The sequence below is a fragment of the Acanthochromis polyacanthus genome, chromosome 11 (assembly GCF_021347895.1).
Source record: "Acanthochromis polyacanthus isolate Apoly-LR-REF ecotype Palm Island chromosome 11, KAUST_Apoly_ChrSc, whole genome shotgun sequence".
NCBI classification, from domain to species: domain Eukaryota; kingdom Metazoa; phylum Chordata; class Actinopteri; family Pomacentridae; genus Acanthochromis; species Acanthochromis polyacanthus.
The window spans coordinates 33,593,833-33,610,739 of NC_067123.1; the positions used below are offsets into that span (position 1 = coordinate 33,593,833).

Consider the following 16,907-nt stretch of genomic DNA (forward strand, 5'->3'; position numbering starts at 1 on the left):
AAAGCAACTTGAGCGTTTACGCTTTGTTGGCATTTTTCAAACACGCTACTCCCTAGGCCACGCGTGTACTCCTCAGAACCTCACTGATGTGTGGAGAAAAAAGAAGTTTATACAAGTAAAAGAGAAGCATTTTGATGAAGCAGAGTGAAAATCAGTCAGGGTTTCTCCTTTCTCCTTGCTTTCTCCACCTTTTTAGGATGTGCACTTACTTAGGTTTATTATCTCATAAATTTATCAAGTAATCATTTGATTTGCACAAATTCCCAGTGCTGACAACTGAAGGATTTAGCATTATAACACTACGTTCAGTATTGCTTGGAACATTTCCAGCACAGATATCGTATTTTTACAACCAAAGCGACACTTTCTGGAATCCTAACTTTGACGTACACTACCAGTCAAAAGTTTGAACACACCTTCTCATTCAATGGTTTTTATTTTATTATTTTATACATTGTAGATTAATACTGAAGACATCAAAACTATAAAAGAATAAATATGGAATAATGTTGTAAACAAAAAAGTGTTCATCTTCAGTATTAATCTACAATGTAGAAAATAATATAAATAGATTAAAAAAATACTGAAGGAGAATGTGAGTCCAAACTTTTGACTTTTGGTAGTATCAACAGACTAATAGATGTAATACTCAGCATTTTTCTGATTATCACCGTCTTTATTTTGTTCTGCCAATTGCATTCCCTCTGTTCTCCCGCCCACAACTCTACCTGATTGGTTACGTGTCACAAGTAACAGCCAATCAACACCGATCGGTAAATGTCAGAAAGTTCTCTTTTAATTCAACTTGCAGTCGTTCGTTACCAATTTTGACACCAGGACTTTCAGCTTTAATGCCAATTTACATTGCTCCAAAATATTATCAGTGTCTAATAATAAGTAATAAGTATTTCAAGGAAAACAGACACAAAGTTCTTCAAAAACCTTAATGCAACCGTCAACAAAGTCAATCTTTCAAATGTTGCATACTTCCAGAAACAACCACACAACCTTTTCCTAGTCGAATACCGAGTAAAAAAATCATAGTGCGATTACTTAGAAAGATTCTGCAAATTAATCTTGATTTTAGCGATCAATTTTAAAACTTGCTTTCCAATAAAAACAAAGCAAAAATAATGACAGACTGTTGCTGCAGTCTGTACCAAACAAGTATGTTCCTTTATCTGTGGGCTATAGCATCTCTGAAGAACCACGTTTCATTTCGAATGGGATTTTGTGACAAATTTTACCTTTATCAAAAAACCGCCACTCCTGCAATTTTGATATTTTGATTAATTGTTCAACCCTTCCCAAAACTGATAAAAGAAAGAGAGAAAAGATCAATCTTTCAACAGCGTTGTACATGGAAGTTTCACTTGAGTGAAAAAGCACTCACCTAGAATTAGGTAAGAAACTCGGACCTACCGATACTGTCCAAAAGCACATCCAAAAGCACGGAGAATTCTACCTACTCTTAATGGACAGCAGGGAGTGAAACTGTTTACCCAGTGAACGTGCCTAATCCTGTAACGTTTCATCAGGAAATCTAAGAAAAACATCAGGGACCAACTGTCCAGGAACTGAAAGGCCCCTCAGTTTACTTCAACAATCCGCTCTTTGTTCTTCCACTTGGCTCAAACATCTTTTCTGCAATTCTATTTACTCATTCATTCAGGCCCAACTCCCTGTCCGTGTCGCTCCCTCTCTCTGTATATTTAAATGTTCTCTCTCTCTCTCTCTCTTCCTTCCCTTTACGTTTTGTCATTTGCCATTGTCTCCTTCTGGACAGTGAAGCGTATGTACTATCAGCCAAACAAGGAGTCCATTCAAAGAGCTTCACTGACCCAGACTGAGAGAGGAAGGAGGAGGACAGAGTGGGAGAATCAGAAGGAGACGGAGAGTAAATTCCCTGGACGACTCGCAGATATCAATAAACCATCACTTCTGAGGAAAGCTGAAAACAGTCCTAATGGCCATAATTGCATCCTTCTCCAGTTTTCTTACAATTCTCATGTTGCAAATTGTTGCATTCAAACCCTATCTGTCTTTCTCATCCCCTTCGTGCTCTCTGGTGACATAAAGCCCAACAGTCCATTAACAAATACTGTCCCCGCTACAAACAGTCATCAGCAATCAGGCTAAAGCCCATCTCTAGAGAAAAATAGATAGAACTATCCGCTCATTTCCTCCACAGCAGCTAGATAATAGTCTCAAACAATTATACAGTCTGAGGCAAGACAGAAATCCAAACTGATGGCTTCCTTTATTGCTAATATTAAAGTGAGGGCAGAGTCACAGCGATCAAAGACACGGAAAGTTCAACAAAACAGCAAGAGGCTTCCTTTTTTATCAGCGTTTCATTCCAGTGAAGAGACAATCTCTTTCATGTGGTATGAAAGAATCCACACACGATCCACAAAGATAAAAGCACTGCATATATCTGACCCCAACAGCTGTGTTTGCTGTGGTATCTCTTTAACCTTTGGCTTATGCAGGGTCGCATGCCCTCCCTGTAAGCTGTGTTTTCCAACCAGCTCTGATTCTGATCACATGAACAGATTTAATTTACACGAGCGTCAGCGCAGCGGCACAAAACAGCGACAGAACAACAGCAGCTGCATCACCGTTGAAATGAAGGCCAGATCACGCAGGCAGAATCAGTCTGGAACAAAATCAAAACTGGCATCGTGGGCGAAGTGAAGTTCAACCCACTGACCAGTATTGAGCCGTCTGACAGCGCTGACCCTCTGAGGAACAGAAAGTAGCTTATTAGCTTTGTTAGCCACGATAAGCAACTCCACCAAAGAGGAATGGCTGACAGAAGGGCTGCAGTCAGGGACTATTTTTGAACACTGCAGTCACTTTTCCATCAGTAATTTGAGTTAGCAAATAAGAATCCCTTTATTCATTATTAAAGAATAATAGTAAATGTACAAAAGACAACATAAGACAGGTTTTCTGACATTAAAAAACTAAATATCTGAGTTTTGAATGGCGGCTGAATTGCGGCTACAATTCATGTTACCTTGGCCACAGAAAAATGGGCATTTTTTTTTTAAATATTTCCTGATATTTTACAACCTAAAATGACTTGGTTTTTCATGAATTCCACCTTTGAACCCCCAAAAGCCACCAGCAGGTTTGAAAGTCAGGTTGTCTTTACAAAATCAGCAAATTTACAAGGGAAGCTTGGTAAAATCTCACCGTAAAATTGTGATTTTTTTTTTTTCAAAATCCCAGCATTCAACCTGTCTCAAATTAGGATTTATCTAATAATAAACTGACTCAGCTGCAAACAACAGTCATGTAACAAAAATTCAGGTTCTTCTCAGCTGAACTGCAGGTAGTGTTAACAAAGAGCAGACCTAAACAACAATTAAGCAGTATATAGTACAGACAGGCACCATTTTTTAAAATACTAGTGCCATTTCAACTGTCTCATGCTGAACAGTTTCCATAGAGATGCAGGACTTTATACTGTAGTAAAAAAATGAGGCCATGGGGAGTACAACTGTAACAGGAGCAAAGAAACATCCAGAACCTGCTTGGGCTTTAAAGGGTTAATAATGAGCAGTTATTAACTCATCCTTAAACTGAATGTAACAAAACACAGAGGAGAGCACTCTGCTCTCATGCATCCATGAATGATTTATTAAGGATCCTCATGTTAGTCATGTACAGCAATGTTACAATGTTTTAACCATGAAAAACTACAGAAGAACATACAACACAAACATCTCATGCTACCAATGTGAATTTGACTCACACCAAAAAGACCACCACACACTTGCAAAAACTAACATCGAAGAACTCTACCTTTGGCTTTATTTTCCCACACTTCTTGCTTTTCTTCCTCTTATCTCTCCTCTGCCTTCTTGTACTCCACTGATGAGGACAAAAATCTCATGAAAAACAGTTTGCAGAGGCTGACCATGTAGCAGCAGCCCAGTGCATTTTATCAGAGCACAGGCATAGCTGAGCACGTACCCACACCTTGTTTGTCTGCAGCTTATATTAATACGCCGGTGCCCGACGAGATAACAGGGGCATTTCCTATTATGGGCTGCTTGGGAAAAGGGAAGAGGGAGGTGCGCTTTAATTGTAAGCAGGACAGACCGTCTTTGTGCATGTCCGTGTGTCCAACTGCTTCTGCTTAAATGTTGCAGCGGGGATTCTTAAGAATGAGGTTCCAGGGTAAAAGACAGAAAAAGAGGTGGTGGGTCGAGGGAAAAATAAGGTAGGGAGATGGAATAAACATCGAAATAGCACTAGAGAAACAAAACAAAAGGGGGAAAAGAACAGGGGAATGGCAGACACAGATCAAGAGAGAGAGAAGGTGTAAAAGCCTGAGGTCCTTGGTGATGGATGAAAGCCAATCCACTGGGCGTCCCATCCGTCATCTGGCTGCACATAAACGGAGCAAACAACCACCCCGCAGAGCACGAAACCTCCCCACACTATCACCTGTCTGTGTCTGTGCACCACATATGTCCAATTATAAAGAAACTGGCAAACAAAGAAATGCAACAACACTCGGAGACGTCAGAGAACCAGCGAACAATCACCTCTTTGTCTTTTATCGTTTCATCAAGACCTCAATGAGCTCCACACATGAATTGTCCGTAAATAGATATTTCACTTCTCTCCCAACCATGTGACACTAAACAGCTGACCACATGAATCAAGCGGCAACTCTCAAGTCTTGAGGCTGAAGCAGAGGGACTTCCAGACGTGCAGTTCTGCAGTGTTTGTGATAAGTTACGGTAAGATTAATGCTTAGCTGGGCCCCTTTCCTTCCACCACCCTGCTTCTTTGACAGTAGACTGAATCAGACAGTCTGTAAACCGGATCTTAAGAAAGGAACGCAGAGGAGGCAGCTTCATATTTCAGCTTGTTGCCAGACCACCGGTACACCTGACTCAAAACCCCTCCACACAGTCCTCATTTTAGCAGTGCTGGCCACAAACACAATCATTAGAGCTAAATGGAGGATTTCCTCGTTTGAGTGCAGTTAGTCAGCAAAGAACCACTTGCTGCTTGAACGGCACGACATGAAAGTGGATGGCTTTTCCTTTTTTTGACAATAGTTATCCCTTGCATCGCTTTTTATTTTATGTTCCAGTGAGTAAGTGATTCTCAGTACTGTCACCAGTCAGCTAGTGTGAACAAATGTAGGACTTACAAACCAACCAACCCCATGTTTTCACATTCAACACTTGGACAAGGCAACATTTGTTTGGAAAATGTAGCTTACATTGCTTATTATTTAATATGGTAGGATCCATCTTGTAAAACATGGTACGGTAACTACATCTAGTGTGTTATGATAACTGCCTTTTTAGCACTTAGTAACAGAAATGTGTATTACAAAGCAAGAATAGTGAATTAGGGAGATATGCTGAGCCTAAAGTCAGAGTTTTCATGAAGGTGGCTCTCATTTAACCTGCTTGGTCACCATGGTAACTGATACTGCAATGCTGCTCCAGAGGAGGTTCTGTTCAAAGTTTGGGATTTAAATCAGCTTTCATGTAAGTTATTAGAAGAGAGAATATATTTTAACTGCAAACCTGTTGAGCTGTCTATTAGCTACACCGCTAAATGCAGTCCTGCAGGTACAATAGTGAAAACTGTATGCAGAAAATGCATACATGTTGTAATGCTTGGTTCTGATTTGTTACCAAGTCCATTTTCCACTGCTGGTACTGCAGCTAATATGTCAGAGATTTGGAATTCATCATGATACTATCAGACCTTCATGCACTGCTTGAGTATCATGCTTAAATGTATGAAGATTAAAGTTTAAGGGCACTAATATGCAGCTACCAGCATTCCTCTTTTGCATCACTTGCAGTAACAGCAGTTTTTGCCAGAATAAATTCTATATTCCTCATAGCTCTGCATTACAGCAACTTGTTGACCTCAGTGGATAGTTCAAGAGCCACATGATGCATTAAATGCCAGCTTTTTATGTGAGTGCACATAGAGACAGGTGAAGAAAGCCTTGATAAACAAAGTTTTTAAACATTTTCTTCATACTCATTAACACTGATTGGGGTTTTTGGTTGTGTTGACAGCCTGGTTGTGCTGAAACAGTAAACCCTTCTGGTCAAGTTGGTTTTACCAACGAGCTAGCAGAGTGTGTTTTGTTTCCAGGACACGAAAGCCAACACCCTGCACTGCTTATTGAAAAGGTTCTGGCTCCAAACGGAAAAGATTTTATTGACCATAAGCTGCAAGTCCAAGCAAACAAGTCAATAACATCAAATCTTATCTTTATCTGCAATCTGAGACACAAACACACGATAAATTTTTATTGCTATGAAACACTTCCTTACTGTATCATGCTTTGTAAACAAGTCCATTATTAACTGCTAACTATTTCCACAAGACGAGACTGCCTACAGACACACAATCAGAGATGCAGACAAGGACAAAGACATGCTTGCATATGCAGAACGACACGCAGTTAAGTCCAAACACAAAGACGATTTTACAAAAAGCCACAGATATTGTTCTCGCGGAGACAAAAAATGAGTAGGCAGTGCAGAATACAGATGAGGCTCAGTGTGTGTGTGTGCAGGCCTTTGTGTGTGCATGTATACAGTTCATGTAAGTGTGTGTGCGTGTGTGTGTGTGTGTGTGTGTGTGTGCGCGTGTGTGTGTGTGCAGCCTCCCTGCAGTGCTTTAGCCAGCAGAGTGTAAGATGAGGATCCTCCCCCTGGGCGACATTACAGTCCCACCGCCGCAGTGGGTGACTGTGCGCAAGTGTGTGTGCTGCATCAGCACCACTTTACACCAAGGAGAAGGGACAGTCTCTACACACTCTGTTCACTCACCCATGTCTGCCGTCCGTCCAACACCTCACCTCACCCCTCCACACACTCGGCATGCTGTTTAATCACTTGGCTGTCTACAGTTTACTCTCACATACTTGCACAGCACACCTCGAGCTCTTAAAAGCGTCACAAGTTGTATCTGTGGTGTTAATCGTAAACAGAACAACACTTCCAGCAATCCTGTGGCTTCTGTTACCGAAAGGATGTTGCTGCTTGTCCCCTCCCAGTCCTTGGCATCACTCCATGCGACTGGAAGAGCAAGAGGCAACAACAACTGCAGGTAGTTGCCCTAGAAAGCACTGAATAAGCATAAGAGACGGTAACATGAACCTGGTATTTCTTACTCTACAGAGGTAAAGCTACACAGGCTTCAAGGCAGATTAAAATAGTTCTCCTGCAAAATACAACCTGGTAGCACAGAATGTAAAAGCAGTGGAGTCCATTAAATGCAGCCAGACTTAATTGGAAAACTTTGTGATACCATGGGGAGAGAAACGGAACCAAAAACTGGGATTTTAAAGTAAATACACTTAGCACTGTCTAGTATCTAGGCAGACATTAAAGGTTTCATTAAGGGAAAATCCATTTTTATTGTGTTTTGTGGTTAGAAAGTTGGGTGGTGTAAAATAAAAGCCTTAAGATAAGAAGATGTTTACTTCTGCTATTCCTCAGACAGCACATTCTTACTGAAGGCGGCAGGAACAGCAGCAGCTAATTGGTTTTCAGAGCAAAACAACCCTAAAACCACGAGGTTATACAGTCATAGTGAAATCAACCATCTTTGTAGTATTTTGAGCTAAAAAAAAAAAAAAAAAACACACTCTGAGGAGCTGCAAGATGCTGCATAACTTGCTGAAAATCTGCACAATGTTAACGCAACTCACAAGGCTCACATTTCAAACAAGGAAAGTTAAAAGGAAACTGATATTTCTCCATAAGCAGCATAGGCTTCTTGGCATTTTAAAATAATTCTTCTACAAAATACAACTTGTAGCACAGAATGCGAAAGAAGTAGAGTCCAGTAAATGCAGTCAGACTTAACATGAAATGTTTGTGACACCAAAGAGAAGGAAATGAAGGCAAAAACAGGGATTATACTTTACGCTTCTAGTATCGAGGCAGACATTAAAGGCCCCACATCATGAAAACCCATTTTTATTGTGTTTTGAGGTTGTTTTAAACTCAGCGGTATAGAATAAAAGCAGTAAAAGGCTGTAATGAAAGCCACAGATAGTGTTTTATTAGTTTTCAGAGCAAAACATTTTAAAACATCCCTACAACTAGGGGTTATACAGTCATGTGAAACTGACTCATCTTCGGAGTATTTTGAGCTGAAAGAAACTGAAAAACACATTTTGGGGGCTTGTCAGACGTTGGTGAATTTGCTAAAAAAAAATAGCACAATATGGGACCTTTAAAGTCAGTTAACACAACTCACACAGCTCACATATACCACTAACCTCTCAAGCTGGAAGTAAAAAACCTGTTCTCATGATGTTAACTGGTTATCTGGAGTGATCTGGACATTCTTTCTGGAAACACATGTTCCTGCTGAGATTTTCAAATGTCATTTCTTTGAATTCGCCTCCACTGAAACAGGCTGGCAGCAGAAATCTCCGAAACAGATCTCAAAACTTCAACAGATAAAACGGATACTATCTGCATAGCTAGACGCCACGAGGTCAGGGAGAAAACACGGCTTTTAAAGCGTGAAGCTTCCTTCTCGACATAGGAAGTCATGGTTTGACAAAATAATCCCAACTCAAGGTCCACTTTTATCTTTTTCTTGAGTTTAGAATTGCATCACACACACTTCATGAGTGGATAGAGTTAGCAAGGTTGCCATGGAGATGGATTTAGAGGCATCCAAGCTCATGCCTGTCATGATTTAGCACTTTTCAGACACCTTGTCCATGTTGGTTAGCATTTTGAGTATTACATGCTTTCTTGCAGAGAGAAAATTGATACATCTAAGCAGGCAATGTGAGGTTTCGTCACTGGATTGAAAGCATATAACTGAGCTTCTTCTCTACAAAAGACATCAATGACAGAATGCAAGTCATTTCAGATCCCCTACCCTCCTCTAGATGTAGATTCTAACAGCAGGGGGAGAATATCCTTCAATTACCCCACAATCCTTGGGAGAGGGACTCTGATTTCCATTAGAGCTTCCTCTCAGGCAATCTCAATTAATTGCTTCCACAATGTTTACTTGCCTTGAATACGCCACACTCTCTCCAATCCCTCCACTCATCCTCTCCTCTGTAGAGGTGAGGTGGGTTTCTGAGCTGCAGCAGAGAGAGCGAGTCGGTGCACAAACCCAGAGCTGCAGGATAGCCGACACAAGTTGAAACACCTTGTAATCCTCGAGAAATTGCTAAGGGCACTGTGAGTTGATAACAGTGTGTCCTTCTATGTGCTGTATGTATGAAAGAGGTAAACAATCTGTAAGTGGAAGCTGCTGCATGCACAGTCAAGAGTGGGAGAGAAGATTATTCCAAAACATGCATGTGTACTGTGTATTATAATGGGGCTCATGTCTGTGTGTATTGGAATAACCCGAGGGTGCATTTACTCTACGTCTGTTAGCATGTGTGAATGTGTCAACCATGCAACCCAGCGGTCACATATGGCCGCTTTGTCACATTTTAATGTGCTGGATAGCCTTTGGCTTCCTTTTTCAAAGTGCAAGGTAGTTTAATAGACCTATAAAAAAAAATCTGAGACGCCATGAAGTCCATAGTAGGATTTCTCAGCTGGGAGAGTTTTTTGAGCCGAAACTATTTAGGGAGTAACAGATTCTGATATCAATATATAAATGGTTGTATTATATAGCGCTTTTATCCAAAGCGCTTTACATGTATATGTCACATTCACCCATTCACACACTGATGGTGGAAGCTGCCATGCAAGGCGCTAACCACGACCCACCAGGCCGCAATTAGGGGTTCGGTGTCTTACTCAGGGACACCTCGACATGAGCACGACGGGCCGAGGATCAAACCGGCAACCTTCCAGTTATAAGACGGCCACTCTACCCACTGAGCCATGCCGCCCCTATGAGCCAATGCTTTTTATGTTTAGTATGTTAGAGTGGTTTGATGGGGTCATTGTTTAGCAATTTTCCAGCAATTGATTTTACAACCTATCTGGTGAGCCCTCAACTCTGATTCCCTACTCTGCTACATGTGCTGCAGAAAGTACAAAGAAAGTACTAGGACCATCGTAAACAGCTTGAGTCATGACCCCAATTCTACTTACTCTAAACATGTTTTTTCCTGTATTATATTTCGTATTTGTTTTTTGTCCATATATGTTGATACTGATACTTATATAGCTGTGGCATCCCAATATCTGCCTATAATACTGGTAAACCAATATATCAGTGGAGTTCAAAGGATAAGTTAGCCATAATAATAACATCCACAAGTCAATACTTGATTAAACAGTAACACAAAATGAAGTTAATTGACATAATTTTGTGTTCCGATGTCCACCTGAACATAGGCCACACATGAGATGCGCTGCTATAAAGTCATACACAATCAACCACTGTACCCACACTGACACTAACAAAGCAAACTTCAACTCGTTTAAAAACAAGGACTCTGGCCAGTAGGCATTAAGCATCATGGGAGACTTTCTCATGGTGCCACTTTACTATCCAACTCCCATAATGCTCTCTGATTGCCAACATTGAACTGCTGAGAGTCAGATTGACCACCACGGGTCATTACAGTATTAAACAGTAACATACATGTCCTTCATCTCCTACCTGTTAATTGTTACCGTCAATTGATTAACGAATAATCACTAACATCCCTAGTTAATACTGTGAAAGGGATAACCCAAACCATGATCTTTTTACGACCTTCAGTAAGCAGTTTTGAACTGACTAACGAATAAAAGTAAACAGCAAATGAAGCAGAGACTTAAATCACACACAAAAACAAAACTAAGTAAAGGAAATAACGAACAGAAACACTAGTCTTCTTGTTAAAAGTCTCCAGTACAGACATGCAAAATGACAGCTGCAGATTCTATGGAAACATAATTGTTATTATACCACTTTCTAATCCACCTATCAGCTTATTGGACTCCATTCCATACATGCACAATAGATGGATGTCAACGTAATATAGGCATGTGCAACTCCTGTCCTTGTAGCGCAGCTGTAGAATTTGCTGAAACAAAGTTTGAGCAGAGAGATCTAGGGAGGACTTCACACATGATGAAATTGTAACGCCGAAAATATAAACAACTGCACAACACTGGAAAAACCCGAATACATCTAGTAGTGTCTAATATTGGACAGGGTGGGGTTGACACCCAGAGGTCATCTTGAGCGTTCCTCTGAGACATTTCTTCAAAATGGCAATATCTGACACCCTGAGAGTGAGAACTAGTTGTTTACAGTGTTTGTCTGAGGGCATGATCAGGCAGATTCCAACTACTGTACGTCAAGACAAACAAGTTCTGCTCCGACAATGAAGTAACGCGCTGTTTGCAAACACACACACACATGAGATTTTACATTCCTACGTTTGGTATGCTTACATAATGAGCTCACTGGATTCTTGTCTCTGAGGTGTTTGCCTTTTGCTGTTAGAAGCGGAACTTGGCTACATATATAGACTTTCACACAAATATGCAGAGTTGTTTAAAGCCTTTCACTTTCTAATATCCTGAAGTCCAGTGTAGTTAATACCTGAACAGTCATGAAGCTGCAAAAAGTCCACATTTGCTGATTGATCATTGTTCAAACTACCTGATCAGTCAAACTAACTCTGGTAATATTTGAGCTCAGTAGAACATAGGTAATTCCCCTGCTTAAAATGAGCAGCTAGAAGCATTTCCTGCTCTGAAGAAGCTCTTTCAACATTAATACTTGTCAACTTTTACAGCGGGAATTTACATTTCTGAGCCGAAACCTGTTGGAAGTCCATAAACTCTATCAAGTGCAGCCTTTGAAGACTGTGTACTTTGTGTCCCCTTCTTAAAAAAAAGAGGTGCTTTCTAATAACCACCTCAAATGTGCTTTCATCAGAAAACACACACTCATCCAAGTGCCCTTTACAATGTTAGGCAACAAATGAAATCAATTGTGCGAGGGCCAGTAATGTTGAAGGAGACAGAGAGGAGCAAGCAGTGATAACCCCAACTCATGCACTGTAGATCAATATCCTCTTTTATTATTAGAATTGCTCTCTCATTTTTTATTCCCCTCCTCTGTCCCACTCGCCGTCTAATAGCTTTTTTTCTTGCTCAGTCCACTCTTTGCTCCCTGATTGAATCTGTTTCTGTCTGCATTTCTCACTCTGTCTGAACCTCCTAATCTTTACAAGCAGAGGACACGAGACGTTTTCAGCAGCCGCCCTTATTCAGCCGGAGTGAACAAGTGCACAGCTAATGATTAATTTCTCCACCAGCGAGCTAGTTCCCTTTCTGTCTTTCTAAGATGACAGACCCTCATATAGCCAAATTACAGACAAAGTTGGGAGATAAACGATGATCAAATGCAGAAATCATGCAGAAACTTTTATTATAGACTCAGTGCATTGCAGTGGAGGGAAGTTTTCTACAGATGGGGATTGAAACCCAGTCAGATCAGCCCCGGAAGTTCTGCATATGTAAATATGAAAGCACAGATGGGTGTCTCCTTGACAGTTTGCTGCTTACAAGAGCTGTGCCATTAGCCCACAGAGGCATACCTCAACCGCAATGTTTAGACTTTATTTCTTGAAACAAAACCAACACCTATAACATGAGAAGCCACAACGTCCCAACTGTGAGCTTAGAAATGAGAAGCTAATTTTTTTCGTCCAGCTCGTTTGCTGTTACCCCTCTACTGAAAATCGCCTCCTGACTAATAGAGCAGAAGCTGCATCAAAAGGGGAAAATAATTACACTCTGCTCCTCCATTTCGCTCTGTTCCAGATCAATGACCGAACAAATACTCGGTGCAACAACAGCACATTTCCATTTTCATAATAGAATCCTACTCAGTCGAGGGCAATCGTGACTCCTTGGTAGTCACATCACAGCTCCAGACTCAATCTTCCCTCTCATTCCCTGAGGTGCTAGTCTCAGATGGACAGGGGTGTCAAACAGGGCACGCAGGGTAATTGTAAAACCAGGGGTGCACCGCCAAACACTCCGCTGTTTGCCTTCCAATGACGGGGATGGGCATCTTGCTTGTTAAAGCCTAAGTGACTGTGAAATGTGTGCAGTCTGCTAAACGACGTCTTGACAGGCTATGATGAAACTCTACTCACGCAGCAGTCAAAACACAACGCGATTAAGCTTTATCCTTTCGGCAGCAGGACCTCCGGGCCCGGAACAGCAGTGGCAGAATCACCGGGTTCTCCATCAGACCAGACACATTATGACCTGCTTTAATGAGCGTAAAAGTACAGGCAGCTGTTCGGCCACACAGCTCCAGAATACAGAGCAGTTTCGGTCATGCAAATGACTTTTTGCAAAGTCATTTTACCACTTTTGAGTCACTAAATGACTCAAAATCCAACTTTCAGAATTGGGTTATTATTAGTTCCTGAGAGAAATCAGTACTTTTTGTATCTGCATTTGACCAAATTGGCTAGCAGGTGGCATTTACACGGCTCACTCAAAACATTAAAACTGTCAGGTGACATGAAAAACGTTGATCATTTCATTACAATGGAACGTTCTGCTGGGAGACTTTGGGTCCAGACATTCACTTATGTTACTGTGACACCATCTGGCAATGAAGCATCCCAACAGCAGGACAACACACTCTGCCACACAGGAAAAACTGCTCAAAAGTGACACGAGGAACAAGACCCCAATGTGATGACCCATCCTTCAAGCTCCCAAGATACCAATCTGGCCGAGCATCCATGAATTCTCCGCAAAACACCAGAAAAGCTGCTAAGAAAATGCTCAAGGAATATGACCAAGAACCTTCAAATCCTTCAAATTCCCAAGATCCCAAACTGATTGAGCATCCATGAACTCTGCAGAAACACTAGAAAACACCAGAATAACTGCTAAGGAAACGCTCGAGAACATGACCAAGAACCCAATGTCATTGACCCATCCTTCAAATTCCCAAGATCCTAAACTGATTGAGCATCCATAAATTCTTCAGAAACACCAGAAAAACTGTGAAGGAAATGTCTGAGGAACATGACCAAGAGCCCAATATGATGACCTACCCTTCAAACTCCCAAGATCCCAAACTGATTAGAGCATCCATGAATTCTCCAGAAACACTGCTGAGGAAATGCTCGAGGAACGCAACCAAGAGCCCAATGTGTTGACCCAGCATCCATGGATTCTCCAGAGCAGACCTCCAACCTGAAGGACCCAAAGTATCCTCTACCAACATCCCAGTACCAGATGCTACAGGACACCCTTAGAGGTTCCCTGTCCATGTCCCAATAAGCAAAACCTGTTTTGGTGGCACAAAGTGGATCTACTCAGCATTAGGCAGGTGGTTTTAATGTTATGGCTCATCAGTGTAGAAGGAAAGCCCAAAAATTACCACACCTGAATCAGAAGTCAGGTTATAAACAAGCACAGAAAAAGGCTGTTTTAGTCGTTGCAGACACAAGCTGAAAGAAGAAAAAGCAAATTAGTTGTTTACTCTAGATGCAGGTGCGTCAACGTGGATAAAAAATCCTTGCAAAATGACTAAAACTTGTCTGGAAACTTATCATTTTTAAGCTGTGAATCCAGATCTGGCGGGATTCATGTGGACGTAGAATAAAGGTGTCAATAAAGTCGGACATTTTTACAGAAATTTAGGCAAAAATTCTAAAAATTCCAATCCATCATTCATGCCCACTCCACAGTCCTTGGTAAATCCTTTTCCGAGCTCTCCTTCTGCTACCCTCACTCATCTCCTTGCTTCTGTAAAACAGCTGCATGCAGCCGGCTTCATCCGCATTCAAATTCCAGCATTAGCAGCACGCTTTGAATACTCCGGAGTTAAAACTGTCACAAAGTATTTGCCACGCTGCCGTCCTCTTTACAGTCAACTGCTTGTAGAGCGGCAGAGATTTAGTCATTTTAGCCCTTTTGGGATTTTTGAAACATCACTCAAATCCTTTTTTGGCTTAAATACTGAATGGCATTTATTGTTGCTGTCACATGCAAAGCTGGAGGAAGGAACTGATTTTAACCCTCCTGTTGTCCTCATTTACGGGCACCAAAAAATATTGTTTCCTTGTCTGAAAAAAAATCCAAAAATTCAGGAAGAAAATTCCAATAATTCCTTAAAAGTTTCGATGAAAAGTTTTATTTTAAAAAAATCCCCTAAATTTAGAAAGAAAATTCTTGTAAATATTTTCAAAAAATTAGTAAAAATCTTTAAAAAATACTAAATATATCTAAAGTGATTATATAGCTAACAGTAAAGCTTCTAATATTTTCTTAAAGAACATTCACAAAAAAATCAACCAAAATCCAGCGAATTTCGCTGGATTTTGGTTGATTTTTTTGTGAATGTTCTTAAAGAAACTTTAACATTTCTTTTCTTCCCATCAAAAATGTTGAAAAATTTCCCAAAAATGTGTACATCAGAAGTTTCACTGTGAAAATATATATATTTTTTGACATTTTCAAACTTTAAACCGGGTCAATTTTGACCCGCAGGACAACAAGGGGGTAAGGCACGAATTAGGAACCGCTCTGTGGCGTCAGCTTATGCCTCGATTATTCATTTATCTTTATCAAGATGCTGTCAGGAAAGAGAGTAATCATATATGTTTGACGTAGCACAAGGAAGTGCAGCGACTGCGATGGGAACCTAAACAAGTGCAAATTGTGTTTGCCCAAGTGAATGTCAACTTCTGTGAGAGCCCGTGCTGCTGCAGGGTAAATGTTCTGCCCGACGTATTCAGCAACACATCAACAGAGCGAAGCAGGAAGGAAGGATGGACAGAGGGGTTTTCTGTTGGTTGGCATTTGGCTCTGTTTGCTCATGTATGTGAGAGAGAGGGAGGGAGGAAATAGGGAACTGACAGACTGTGAAAGGAGGTGTTTATTTATGTGGCAGGTGAGCAGGGAAAGAGAGAAGAAAAATTTCCAATTACAGAGCGGGGATGCTGAATGCAGAATAGCGTGAGAATCTGCATCTCGTATGCACATACAGTATGAGTGTTTGGCCAAGCGTGCACGCTTTAAGCTACGCAGGAGAAGGCTGAGCTTGTCAGTGTCAATGAGGGAGGAGGAGGAGGAGGCAGAGAAAGTCTGAGGATGTCCGGAGGGGCTTAGAGCAACATCCAACACGGTGTCATCAAGTTTAGGTGTATCTTAAGGTTATGAGGATCTGACAGGTTCCCATTAATGTTAATAAAAGGAGCCAGTTATTGCACAATCTGATTTACAAGAACAAACAATGAGAAAAGCTAACTTATTTATAGGAATACTGAGCGATGAGGTGATGGAAATGTGAAGGTAACAGCAAGGTTATGTGGTTTTACACTCGAGTTACTACAGTTTTAAGTATTTAAAGGCACTGCAGCAAAAATAAGAGAGCAAAATATGTGAAAATGAGGCAGAAAATGAGTCAAATTGTTGCATTTCAGTGCTCATGCAGCATACAGGGAGTCTAATTTGGAGGACTCACGTTTTCTGCAGGGCAACAAGTCCCTGCCTCACATTCTGCTTTTTCACTGCGACCACCGGGGCTGCCGCAGTCACAAACAGCTCAGTGTGCGTCCGTGAACTTTCCCTCCAACACAACACAACCGCACTCCGGGAAATAAACAAAACAACTTTTACACGCAGTGAGATGTGAGGATGAGGAGCGGGGGACTTACCAGAGAAACAGAGGACTGAGTGTCCGGAGAGAGAAAATTCAGCATTCAGAGGTTCCTGGAGGAGAAAGTGTCGCTTCCAGAGACTTCCTGCGCCGCATTAAGGAGATGAGATGTTGTGAGGGCGGCGGACGGACTCAGTGTTCAGCTCTGAGCGCATTTCAGGACGTGAGAGAACCGGAGCCGCTCCGTTCACTTTCAGTTCGCTCCGCTCACTGCCACAGTCAGGACGCTGCTGCTACTGCTGGGAGGAGGAGAGCAGCCGCGCACT

The 16,907-nt window shown here is 41.4% G+C and overlaps 1 protein-coding gene across 3 annotated transcripts in view; it reads right to left on the bottom strand.

Moving 5' to 3' along the window:
• Positions 1-16,862, bottom strand: part of pag1 (phosphoprotein membrane anchor with glycosphingolipid microdomains 1) — a 63,854-nt gene extending 46,992 nt beyond the window's left edge. For 2 of the 3 annotated variants that reach the window (XM_051955203.1, XM_051955201.1), the window contains exon 1: positions 16,640-16,862. The gene's annotated coding sequence lies outside the window, so the exon portion shown is untranslated. Of the gene's footprint in view, positions 1-3,813; positions 3,984-16,639 lie in introns of those variants that run through there. The other variant, XM_051955202.1, reaches the window with a different exon arrangement.
• Positions 16,863-16,907: the final 45 nt, after the last annotated feature.